This window comes from Talpa europaea (genome assembly GCF_964194135.1).
Source record: "Talpa europaea genome assembly, chromosome: 8".
NCBI lineage: Eukaryota > Metazoa > Chordata > Mammalia > Eulipotyphla > Talpidae > Talpa > Talpa europaea.
The window spans coordinates 94,382,504-94,396,799 of record NC_140075.1 but is presented as its reverse complement, the minus strand read 5'-3'; the positions used below and the strand labels follow the sequence as shown (position 1 = coordinate 94,396,799).

The window sequence follows — 14,296 nt, the reverse complement described above, 5'->3', positions numbered from 1 at the left end:
TAAATATCACACTAGCTTTGACAGTTGCCCTGGAGACATTGGCCTTCCTGGTGGTTGCTTACTCGGGCAAGTGAAATAAAATAATTCTTTTTTTCCCTCCTTGTATTATTATTATTATTATTATTATTTTTTAAACATTTTTTTTTTTATTTATACAAGCACTGGGTACAGTCAGAAGTGCGGGAGGGTGAGAGAATTCACCAGAGCTAAAGCGGGGAGCAGAGCAGGCAGAAGGACCGAGTACACTGCTGAGGGGAGCAGCGGGCGGCAGAAGAGGTCTGTCTGCACGCCATGTGGGACCCTCCTCCGGTGGTAGGGGAGCAGCCGGGGATCGAACCGGCGCCGCAGAGGCCACAGGCAGCTTCGCAACCCAGCGCTCAACGGCTTTGCCACCGGGGAGGCCCCCTTGTATTATTTTCTAATTTGTCATTCACAGAGAACATTGAGGCAGAGACTGTGTAACATATTTTTCAGTTCTGAAAAGAAAAAAAAAATACATTTTTTTATTTTTAAAAATTGTAATTTTTTTTTTTTAGTGAGGTAACATTGGTTCACAGCACTGTTTAGTTTTATCTTTTTTCAAGTTTTTTGATCCCTTTTCTGAAGTGGCATGGATAGTACAGAAGTTAAGCTTATCAAGAGAGGAAGGAAAATGCCTTTTTGTTAATTAACTTAAACAAGTAATCACACATATTCACAATTTCATGACTCTGAATTGAATCACCTTTTGGAGATTTAATATCTATATGTCTATGAAGAAAATAAGCTTATTCTATGTTCCAATGAGAGAGTGGTATATAGTGGGAAGATCCTGGGATTCAGACAAGGTTCAATATCAAGTTGTCCAACAAGTTATACCTTCTTTTTTCATTTGCAGTATGTACTAGGATTAAATAAGATAATGGAACACGCTGCTACTATAGATATACAATAAATATCACTCTCTAGAACATCTGTTTTTCCCCCTTATTGTTCTCTTATTGTTACTCCTAGATGTAAGTACAGATGCAATTAGTTTATAATGTGAATGCAGATTTATATTTATTAGATTATAAAATATGTAAGAGTAGGGTGTCCTAAACACACACAGATATGCACAATGTATAACTTTAACTTACACATCAATTTAAGATGTACTTTGATCTCAGAAATATTATATAAAGAAAAATACATCTTTGAAATGAGAAAATCTGGAATATTATTTTAGGGGACTGAAAGCAAACTTGTACATTTCAGACACTTAAGGTGTTAATATGGCCAATAGCTTGGGATTCATCTTAGTTCTCCCAAATAATAAACTGAGTCCCTTCACCCTTTCTTCTGATTCATTAGTAACACTGTATAGCTAGACCTCTGGCATTATGTTGGAAAGTCATGGCATTGCAACTAAGTGTCCCCTTATAATAGGCTAGATAAAAAACTGATTGCTTTATTCAGTATCACTTGGGGCACTTTCCTTCAAATACTGCAGTAATTTAACTTAATCAGGTACCATATGACATTGCAACTTAGTTTTATCCTTAGTTATTAGCAGGGTTTGGAAAATTTCATTGTAGTGCTAATATAAATTTTCTGATCTTAATTACTATATGGTTATAGAAGAGTTATAATTTTATAAGGGCCAAGACATGTAGTTGCTTAACTCCACTTATCAGACAAGTTGCTTCAGAATGAAAACTGGGTGGTTCTATAAATTTTTTTCCCATAAAAGGATACTATCTACCAACTAAGACTTCCATTATTAGGGAATGTCTTTGCTATTCATATTCCTCTCTGTTATTTTGCTGCAAACTGTTCCAGAAATAATAGAACAATTAGAGATCATTGGAGAACCAGTTATTTGTCTGTAAAATTGACGTAATGAAATAATTGCTAGTTAAATGAGGGTGTGAGATTTACTGTGCATTTTAAGTCTTTTTAAAGAAAACATAAAGAATTAAGTGGAGGATTATAAGGCTGCATATCCTAGAATAAATTCACAATATTCACTTTAAAATTGAATCTCATTTTCTGGTCCTCACTGAATGATGACTAAAACTTATTACAGTTAAAATACAAAAGAAAAAAAATCATAAAGTAAAATAAAACATAACTCATCCTCTCCATCCCTTGTTACTTTCCTATCTGCCAAATGTTAAATTTCAATTTCCTGTTTCTGTTATTGTCAATGATTACACCATCTTCCTAGCTTTCAAACACTGACCTTTTCTTCTTTGTAGTCTACTATCTTCCTAAAGGTCTCAATTAAGAACATCCCAATCCACCTCCTCTTTAATCCTCTTACCAAATCTCCTTTTGCTCCCTTCCCACCCATCATTTTCAGGCATTCACTATGAGTGAATTTCTGCAAAAGTGTTACAATTGGTTATCTTGCCCATAAACTCTTCCCTTCTGAGAAATAAAACAGAAACAGCAACTTGTAAAATGGGTTTATTACTTGTATAACATAGAACCAAAACAAGACATGTAAAATTCAAACTTTGTTTTAACCCAAGCTTTTTGAGACCTATATGCACCAAGGTAAGACCATGGATAAACTGAAAGCATGGTAACTCCACATGAACTCATATGCTCCAAAGATAAGACTGTTTCAGCAACTCACCTGTTTTACAAAATCTGACCAGTCTCCGAGTAGACCTTATTTACTAGTTTTAAAATCACCCCATGACTAACCCTAGTCCCCATGAGTCTATAAGTGTATACTTTAATTTTCTTGCTCTCTCTTGTTCAGAAACTTTAATACATACTGTAATGTACGATAAACATGTTTGCCTGGTGGCCTTTACTTTGATGTTCATGTAGGTCCCACAAAGATTTGAGCAAGACCCCTTGCCACCACTAATCTCATATTAGTTACACTGCACTTCATGGAGTTCTCTTGAGCCTCACTGCTCAGGGGGTGTGGGGCAGTTCTTTGTCTGTGATGATAATGACACAGTGATAAAAAGACATGTCTCTCTTCCTGCCCACCAGATAAGCATTCCTATTTTCTTTATTTACCCTCCTTGTTTAACAATCTTGCCTGGTTTAACAACCTTGTCTTCTTGAAAGAACATTCCTAAGAAGATAATATGGAAAACACCAGGTGTTAACAAAGCAAGCTGGCGCCTACAGGAATCTCCCCAGCAATCTCCAGATGCTTGCATCAATAGGGCTTGCTGACCAGTGCCCATCTCCTTTTTTTTTACTCCTTTGTATAAATACTCCTACACTCTGCCGAAGACCAAGATGGTGGTCTTTCAGACACAAGCCTGCTGCCCTCCTCAGTTTGTTGACAAATTAAACTACTTTCCTTCTCAAACTCAGTTTTCTTTAATTGGCTAAGGGAAAAGGAGATTGGTGTTCAGCACAATAAGCCCAATACCCATGCTAAATTCTGGTCCCTTCTGTTGAGGTCCCAAAGCTAGTGGGTATTTATTTTATTGTAAGAATAAGGTTCTCAGGACTTTCTGCTTCTTGGATCACATTTGTACTAATTTTGGTTTTCCTTGGTGAAAGTATGTGACGGCATTCATTTCATTCTGTTACAGGGCAGGAAGAAAGGCACCCCAGAACCCCCAAACCTGCCTGCTCTTAATAGGTTCTGCCATCTGTTGCATCAAGACTAAACATATTTAGGGCCTCCCCTGGTGGCACAGCAGTTGAGTGCTGGGCTGTGAGCTGCCCGCAGCCTCTGCAGTGCCAGTTCGATCCCTGGCCACCGGCGAGGGTCCCCCCCCCCAAAAAAAAAGACTAAACATATTTAATAGAAAGGAACATTAATACAATTAGTGTGTAATACAAAAAAGACAAAGAATATAGTTTTTAAATCAAGCACCCGAAGTTACCCATCTCCTCGTGGGTAAAAGTCCACCCAAACAGAATTGGCCCAAAGCAAGGCCCAAAAGCCTGTTACAAGTCTAAAGCACCTTTTGGAGGGGACCCATAAAAAAGGTCGAAAATAGACAAGTCTAAAAAAAAAGAACAAAATCAAAATCAAGATAAAAGCTGGCATTGATAACCTCCCCATGGGTCTCTCACCCACATCTGTTTTAACCACTCCAGGACCAAGAAACAAGTATGGTTTCTTTACATGTCTCTCTGCTCTACTTGTCTCCTCCAGGTTTCCTTTTTGCTCTCCATCCTGCTTCCTTTTTTCCCCAGTTTCCTCTCTAGCTTTTTTTTTTTGCCCCCCCCCCCCCAGCTCCACCCTCCTTTGGGTGAGACAAAAAACCTAAAACCTTCCCTTTTCCTGGGGCTCACCCTGTTACAATACTATACATCTTGCTTGTCAATTGGCTAAATTTTCATGTCTATAAGATCTTTTCTTTGTTTATGTTTGAGAAATTGGCTTTGGGAGAGAAATCTCCACCCATTCTGGCCTTCTGATTTATAGGGTCAGCTGTCAGGGGCTCAGAATTAGGGTTAAGGGCTTTAGACAATACTTAAGTGATAGTTTCCCTCTGACTGACCTTTAGCTAATGAACTCCTGGATTCATATAATAATAAATGTGTGTCTTACATGCTGGCATTAACTCTGGTTTCTGTTTTATTTTTCTTGCATTTTGTAAAAAGCATCATTTGATCAAGAACTATTTGAAATTATAGTGGTTATTTTGGAGTACCTTTGATATGACCAGAGTTATCTACTTGAAAACCCTTTTAAAACAAAAAGAATTACAATTCTGAATATTGAATGATTAGTATTTTTATCATTATGCAAAACTTTCAAAACCTAAATAAAAATAAAAAAAATTAAAAGTTTCTTTGTTAAGCCCTCAGAGGCTATCCTCTATTTTATTTGTTTAAAGGAAGAATCATTTGTTTTATTTAAAGAGACAGCCTTTGTTTTTGTTCTTTAGAGATTTAGTCCTATGGTATTAATGGAGTTGTCAAAGGGCCTAAGTCTGTAATGATTCATTTTCTCTCCTTTAGAAACTGAAATGAGTTTCCCCCTTTCACAAAATTTAGATGATTAGACATTTATAGTAGTCAGTGACTGTCCATTTTCATTACAAATATCTCCCTTACATTTTCACTTTTTTCTCTCTTCTGGAAAATGTAGTTGATTCACAGAAAAACATTCCTGGTCATTATGAACACAACTTAGAAATATCCAGGTAGTTTAGATAAACAGATCTAACACAAAAAAGTGGTGGAGGTGGGGAGTGAGATTATGTCTAATGGAGCATGTTCCTATTCTAAGTGGCTTTTAATTAAACTCTGAAAAAAACTTTTAATTGATAAACAACTAATTGTCTAAGTCACTAAAAGATAAGAAGGAAAATGGAACATTCAGAGCATTTATTTATTAATTTATAAAGATTATTTATTTATACAAGCACTGGGTACAGTCAGAAGTGCGGGAGGGTGAGAGAATTCACCAGAGCCAGAGCGGGGAACAGAACAGGTAGACTGATGAAACACACTGCTGAGGGAAGCAGTGGGCACAGCAGGAGGGGTCTACGTGCCATGGGACCCTCCCTGGCTGCAGGGGACAGAGTCAGCGCTGCCGAGGCTGCTGGAAGCTTTGCAGCCCAGCGCTCAACCGCTGCGCCACCAGGGGAGGCCCCATTCAGAGCATTTAAACATGATTTAAAGAGTACTTACAAATTTGGTTTATAAATATAGAGATTTACAAATCACATTTAGAAAAAAGTTCAAACACTACGTTTATTATGGTTAGTGTTTAGACAAATCAGATTGATTTAATAATTTTGGTTTAAAAACTGTCCTGTGCTTTTCTCTGACTTTACCTCCATGTAAGTAAATTATATTAAAACAATATTCTAGCTTTCAATTTTCAAAAATCCTAATTTTAATCTTCTAAATTTCCTCTACTGATTTTGCTGGAAAGTAGCAAAGTTTGTGTTCATCTAAATCCTGGAATGATGATATGGAATGTGTCTGTGAAAAGAGACTTACAAGGACTTAAAAGAGACTGCCCCAAAATATGGCATCTGGGATATAGAAAATTTCAAACTGAAAGAACTGGAGAAATGGCATATGCAGGAAGACTGTCTGACTTTCCCTTGAAGCAGATCATCATATCCTTATGTGAGAGATGTCCTCTCTATACCCAGAAGAAAGGAGCATCCTAACTTCTGGTGAAAAAGAGACACAGAGAAGAATCTGCACAAACAGGCCTTTGCTATACCTACCTCATATAGTTTGTCTTATCGTATTTTTTCCATGATTTTCCACTCTTCATCTAAACTAATATCAAATGCTCAGATCTTCACTTTCTTACAAAGACTCTCATATCATAAAACATATTAAACAAATGTGTATGCTTTTTTCTCTTGTTAATCTGTTCTTTGTTACAAGGGTAACAAAATTTAGAACCTGAGAAATTATAGAGGGTAGAGGAAAAAACACATTTTTCCTCCCCTACAAAATTAACTCTCATGCTTCTATTAAGTCATACCATTTTATATGTCATTATAATTTTCATTTCCAGATACTTAGTTAATGCTAAGAAATTAATATTTTAAGCAATTGAGAAATCATCTTGAATATGTGAAAATATAATGTGTAATAATATATCAGTGCTCAATATGAAATACATTCTAAAGTAACCATCATTAGGGCCTCCCGGGTGGCGCAGTGGTTGAGCGCTGGGCTGCGAAGCTTCCTGCAGCCTCTGCAGCGCTGGTTCTATCCTAGCTGCCGGTGAGGGTCCCACATGGCCCTCAGACCTCTCCTGCCATGCCCACTGCTCCCCTCAGCAGTGTCCTCCATCTGTCTGCCTGCTCTGCTCCCCGCTCTGACTCTCGTGAATTCTCTCACTCTCCCATGCTTCTGACTGTACCCAGTGCTTGCATAAAATAAATAAATAAATCTTTAAAAAAAAAAAATAAAGTAACCATCATTAACAGTTTAAAAAGGATGGATGAAGTTAGAGGAATGCTTATGCAAGATAAACAACATGTTTCATTTTTAAAAAAGATTTATTTTTATTTATTTATGCATATAAGAACTGTAGTGTGGAGGTGGTGGACTCATCAGAGGTATGAGAGGATTCACCAGAGATAGAGGGGGGAGCAGAACAGGCAGACTGACTGAAACACACTGCTGAGGGGAGCATCAGGCGAGACAGGCGAGGTCTGCTGCACCATGTGGGTCAGCTCCCTGGCCAGCCAGGGATCAAACTTGTGCTGCAGCGGCTGCCAATACTTGATAGTGCTGAGACTTAACCCCTTGCAAGAGGGCCCTGAACATGGAACATGTTTTATTAGGAAAAATATTTTTAAAGTAAAAGTTAGCTGATTGGGCCAGAAAATATGAAGAAAACAAAAAATAAAACTGTGCGTATTAAACAATAAGTATAGAAGGGCTGAAAAGAAATGACTTTTATTGTTTGGGAATAATAACTATAAATAATGAATTAAGTGAAAGAAAAAGATGCATTAAAATTATGGACAAATTTGATTACGTGGGTTTTATTCATAAGGAAAAAGTTCTATAAATCCTTTATGCAAATGTTATTTGAATTTGGTTTTTCTTTTTGTGAAAAATGGTCAATTTATTTTGTGCTCAGATTGATAAAAGTTCCTTCCTATAATCAAAATATTCTATTAACACTCTAGGTTTATGGTTTCTTTTTATATATCATTTTAAACAAAAGAATCTGAAAATCATGGCTATTTATTTTTGATTTTAAAATAATATTTTTAGTTGCTGAGTAATATTCCATTGTGTATATGTACCACATCTTCTTGATCCAGTCATCTGTTTTTGGGCATTTGGGTTGTTTCTATAGCTTAGCTATTGTAAATAGTCCTGCTATAAACATAGGGGTGCAGGTGCCCTTTTGAATTAATGTTTCTGTGTCCTTTGGGTAAATACCTAGAAGTGGAAAGATAAACTCATGCAATTTGCAGCAACATGGATAAAGCTGGAAGGGATCATGCTCAGTGAAATAAACCAGAAAGAAAAAGAAAAATACCGATGGTCTCACTCATAGCAGGAATTTATAAAACCTAAATGAGGGACCAGGAAAAAGACTAATTATAATAAAGTAAAAATCAAAATCAACAAGCAACTATAAACCAGAGATACACTACCAGGGGCGGGGGGGGGAGTAGGATCAAAACAAAGGGATGGGTGGGGTGGGAATTGTATGGGGACTATAACCAAGATGAAAATGCATACATTGTGCAAAAATAAAAAAAGATGTAAAAAACATATAAAATTTAAAATATAATAAAAAAGAAAAAATATTAAAAAAATATTGTCTGTAAATATTCCTTGCTTTAGTTTATGACTTATATTAGTATCTAATTGCCTTTGACAACTCTTGTTGACTTTACTTTTACCAAATTAAAAATAAAGCTGTTAAGATCTTTTGTACCTTTTAAACTATTTTCGAATTTCCTGGATGACTACCAGGTAATGCAAAGATTTGCTCCTTTTTCTTTAGTAAAGAAACAATGCTAAAACACTGAAATATTTCCACATCCAGATTTTGAAGTCTAGAATCATGATTTTCAAGCACCTTGAAAACTTTGGTAATAAACTTGTCTTAATGTTTGCCTGTATGGCAGTGGCCAAATGTGTAATATTCAGAGCTTTAAATGCTATTGCACATATGCTGTTAAATTATATAGTTCAACAAATTATCAAGCAATAAAGAGAACATGAAGGCCTGGTACTTGTAGAGATAAAAATGACTATTACCAAAAACCTAATACACTATCACAGTCCATGAAAAAGTGATATAAACCTGGAGTGATCATGTCTCCAGAAGATAAACTAATTTAGGCTGAATCACCAGAAATAGGAGGAGGTGGGTGAGAAATGAAATTGAAATCAACCTTGCAAAACTGTTATGTACCATGACTTCCAAAACAGACAAATTGTGCTAAACCATGGCACTGAATTACCTCAGATTAAATTAACACAAGCTCATTCAGAACTCTGTGAAACCATGAAAAAGTGATTTAATAGTAATTCCACATAGACTCACAAGTTCCAAAGATAATACTACTACTGACTGTTTCAGCAACTTGCCTATATTACAAATTCTGACTAAGTCCTATCCAAATCTCCCTTACGGAAACTTGCCTTCTGATTTAACTCTATCACATCCAATAACTTACATGTAACTTGTAATTTCCCCTTTTGAGATATTACTAAGAGTTTGTTAAGGTGATGCTTTCCCTTTCTTCAAATTTAATATGCTGCCTAAAAAAAAAATCAACATATTTCTCTGGCATTCTTTGTATGGGACTCTTGACACTTCTATATACAAATTTTATTTCTTTCTTCTCTTTAAGTTTACTCAGTGCAGTCCCCTAGTCTGCCAATTCTTGAACATTTTTTACATTGTTTAAATGTTATACTAAAGGTTGATAGTCACCCTCTTTTAACAAATCTACTATTAATAATTCCATCTCATCCAACTGTATTCTAGAATTTAGTCTATATCTAATACTAAGTATCATTAGTTAACTTCTCTCCCCCAATTTTTATATATGGATATTTGTTAACATATTTTAAAATAATTACATATTTACAGATACTAGAGAAATAGTATTGTGGCGGCTCCTGAGAGCAATGTGACAATTGCCACAATCTCGCATTAATTGGGTGGCTGTGCTAGTGTGGCATAATAAGCCCCCTGCCCCTGTGCGCTGGACTGGACAGTCAATGACGGGTAAGATCAGGAAGTGAATTCTGACAACCTAAGACAGACGCAGTCCCCGAGGGGAATTTGGTTCCCACCTTTTCAGCCATGACGAATAACTGGAACAATTAGGCCTGGGCGTTGTTAAGGCACCACCAAAATATGTTGTTACTCATTGCCAGTAACAAGGATCATAGTAAAGGAATGCAGCCATGGAAACTGATTCTATTACTTAGTAAATAATATAGCCAAACAAAGGTATAAGAATAAATAATAGTATATGAAAAATATAATACTAAAATAATAATAACAATGTAATCATAATGCAAATGTGCTAGAGTGAACCTCCAGTATGGAGATTAGAGTAAGAAATGTTCTTGATTTGCACTTGATTTCTTGATAGATAATAAGCAAGATGTAATGATATATGACACAATATGCACTTATGCCTTGGTAAATGATTAACCAGACACTGTGCAAAACACAATGAAGTAATTACTGTAAAAATGTATAAAAAGAGAAGATTGCTTTCAATAAATTGCACTCAGATTTTCACTCTCCCTTGAGTGTGTCTGTGTGTCATTCCTTCTTGTCCCTATCCCTAATTCCTTCGATCACCTTTTGCTCATTCACATTCAACCCTGAGATTGTCTCAATCTCCCGCCACTGCTGGGCTGGTCCGCGGCAGCTGGCGCCCAACGTGGGGCATTAAAAAACCTCAGTGACGTCACAAAAATTAATAAAATAACTATCTCTTAAATTATATACATATGGCCAAAATTTTAAATATATATATCAAGAGATCTCTGTATCTGTTTGTCTGTCTTTGTGTTTTGTTTTGTGTTGTTTTATTTTGTTTTGTTTTTGACCTCTAGAGGACTAATTATAAATGGCGCCTATATAAATTCTCATAAAAACAAATCTTACAATCACTATCAAAAATTTTTTTTAATTTTTGGAAAACAAAAACTAGTTCAAATTTTATAATATAATTCAAGGCATATATGCCTTAAAATTATGTTAAATATTAATAATTTACTTTGTTTAAATGTGTTTATTAAAAAAAAAAAATATTGAGTCACCTCTATGTAAAAAATGTACAAAGTATCTATATGGTACTCTAATTTTTTTGTTCCTTTTTATTAATTTATCTAATACTTGTTTAATGATGCTAATTCACCCATCTGGTCCCTGCTAAATTAAACCAACACCTTGGTTCCTCCTCTGCACTGACTGAAACCTGAAAAGTCACAGATCACCTACTTCTTCACCACTTCCAATGGAACTCGTGCTTACTTGAACTTTTTCGTCTTTTTGCTGCTGTGAATACTATCAAACTTTTTAGCACCAGACAAAATATCTACGCCGTATGAAATTTCAATCTTCGTGCCTGCATTGAATACCCCTATACATTGCTTTTTGGATCTGCCAACACAATGAACATTTCCTGCCATGGGAATTCCTATTCTGTCACCTGTTCTAAATGTGTGTTGTCTAATTGCCTAACTCCTAATATTGTTCATAATTTTTCTACTATGGTTATGTTAAATAGACCTTCTTATGTTATATTACCTGTGGATTTACAAAATACCCCATGGTTTGACAATATTGCTTTACAAATTATTCAGGAAGTCAATGCTTTAATTCATTCTAAACATTTTGTTGCTACGCTTATTTTACATATTACTGCCCTGATTGCAATTGTTACTTCTCTTGCAGCATCATCTGTTGCCTTGGTACAGGAAACACATACAGCACATTTTGTTAATGATCTTACACAAAATGTAACTTTGGCACTTGCTTTGCAACATTCCATAGATAGAAAAATGGAACAAAAGCTTAATGCTCTTAGAAAAACTGTATTGGCACTGGGAGAGGAAGTACAGCAAATCAAAAAACTTCTCTCCACTCGTTGTCATGCACAATTTAAATTTATTTGTGTTACACCTAAACCTTATAATTCTTCTCTTGATTGGAATTTTGTTAAAAATCTGCTTGGTGTTTGGCGTGAAAGTGACTCTAGTCATGATATGTCATCTCTTCAGGCAGAAATCTCTGCGATGAGCCAGGCGCATTTGTCTGAACCAGCATTGTCTGATTTTGCTTCTACATTTTCTGATTCTCTGCGTTCTCTGGCTCCCTCAAATTGGCTGCATTTTTTAATTTCATTTGGAGTGATTACACTCATTGTTTTGGTTGGTTGCCTTTTAATGCCTGTGTTTTTAAAGCTACTTAACAAAAATCTGAAGATTCTTCGTCGTGATATGCATTTTGCAGCTTCAATTTAAAAAGAAAGGGGGAACTGTGGCGGCTCCTGAGAGCAATGTGACAATTGCCACAATCTCGCATTAATTGGGTGGCTGTGCTAGTGTGGCATAATAAGCCCCCTGCCCCTGTGCGCTGGACTGGACAGTCAATGACGGGTAAGATCAGGAAGTGAATTCTGACAACCTAAGACAGACGCAGTCCCCGAGGGGAATTTGGTTCCCACCTTTTCAGCCATGACGAATAACTGGAACAATTAGGCCTGGGCGTTGTTAAGGCACCACCAAAATATGTTGTTACTCATTGCCAGTAACAAGGATCATAGTAAAGGAATGCAGCCATGGAAACTGATTCTATTACTTAGTAAATAATATAGCCAAACAAAGGTATAAGAATAAATAATAGTATATGAAAAATATAATACTAAAATAATAATAACAATGTAATCATAATGCAAATGTGCTAGAGTGAACCTCCAGTATGGAGATTAGAGTAAGAAATGTTCTTGATTTGCACTTGATTTCTTGATAGATAATAAGCAAGATGTAATGATATATGTCACAATATGCACTTATGCCTTGGTAAATGATTAACCAGACACTGTGCAAAACACAATGAAGTAATTACTGTAAAAATGTATAAAAAGAGAAGATTGCTTTCAATAAATTGCACTCAGATTTTCACTCTCCCTTGAGTGTGTCTGTGTGTCATTCCTTCTTGTCCCTATCCCTAATTCCTTCGATCACCTTTTGCTCATTCACATTCAACCCTGAGATTGTCTCAATCTCCCGCCACTGCTGGGCTGGTCCGCGGCATAGTATGGAGAAGTTCCCTGTACTGTTTACACAGTTTCCCCCAGTGGTAACATTTTATATAACTATAGGATAATATCAAAACCAGGAGACTGACATTGCATGTATATAATTCTTTGGCATTTTACCACATATGTATATTTGTCTAACTGCCACCTTAATGAAGATACATAGCTATTTCATGACCACAAAAATAGCCCTCATGGTAATCCCTTATAGTTACAGTCTCCCTCTCCCATCAGTAATTTATAAAAACCACTAATAAGATTTTCATATTTATAATTTTGTCATTTAAAGAATTTTATATAATTGGAATAATATGCTAAGTGAACTCTTGAAATTTTGTTTTCATATAGTATGCTATCACGATCCATCCAGGCTGTAGCATGTAGCAATAGTTCATACCTTTTAAAAATATATTTTTATTTATTTATGCATACAAGAACTGTGGTATAGGCTAGAGGGGTAAGGGGTGAGAGGATTCACCAGAGACAGAGTAGAGAGCAGAACAGGTGGATCTACTGAGATACACTGCTGAAGGGAGTAGCAGGCGAGACAAGAGAAGTCTGCTGCGCCATGTGGGTTAGCTCCCTGACTAGGGATTGAACTCATGCTGCAGTGGCTACCAATAGCTTGATGGCACTGAGACTTTAACCCCTATGCCACCAGGGAGGCCCAGTTCATACCTTTTTACTGCTATTTCTAGTTGTTTGTTATTACAAATAAAGTAGACCATTTATAGTTAATGTAATTATTGATATGTTAGGGTTTATAGCTACCATTTTATTTTCCGTTTTCCTCTCTTTTTTATGTCTCTGTTTTTTTCTCATTTATAATTTTTAAAAATTGATTTACAACACAGTATGACTCATAAATATAGAATCCCACCTCTTCAGGTGTATGTTAACACACCACATCCACCAGCAAGGCATCCATGGATTTCCATCATAGTCCATTATGTCCTCTTCTCTTTTTTTCTCCACCTTCCTCCTCCCCCACTGATAAACCTCCATTTTACAGTCAGATTTCCAGGGTTTGTTTTTTGGCTGACTGTTTTGTTTCTTTATATTCCAATATAAGTGAAGTCATGTGATTATTTGCCTTTCTTCTGATTTTGCCTAGAATAATTCTCTCTGGCTCCATTCATGTTTTTGCAAATGACAAGAGTTCATCTTTTTTTTTTTTTTAACTGAGGCGTATTCCATAAATGCACCACATCTTAGTCCACTCAAAGATCTACAAAGAACTCATACACTCAACAAAAATGGGCAGAAGAGCTAAACAGGCACTTCTCAAAGAAGACATACAGATACCCAACAGGCATATTAAGACAATGCTCACCATCACTTGTCATCAGGGAAATGCATATCAAAACCACAATGAGATACCACCTCATACCTATGAGGATGGCCCATATCAAAAAGATCAGAAATAGCAAGTGCTGGTGAGGATGTAGAGAAAAAAGAATCCTCTTACAGTGTTGGTGGGAATGTAGACTGGTCCAATTCCTATAGAAAACAGTATGGAGTTTTCGCAAAAGATTAAAAATACATCTGTCATATCACCCAGTATTCCATTCTTAGGTATCTACCTGAAGAATATAAAAACAATC

The 14,296-nt window shown here is 36.0% G+C and overlaps 1 protein-coding gene across 9 annotated transcripts in view; it reads right to left on the bottom strand.

Annotated features, from left to right (window-relative positions):
* Nucleotides 1–14,296, bottom strand: part of GPHN (gephyrin) — a gene marked incomplete at both ends in the record, with an annotated part of 440,211 nt that overhangs the window by 45,749 nt on the left and 380,166 nt on the right. The gene's annotated exons all lie outside the window — the stretch shown is intronic.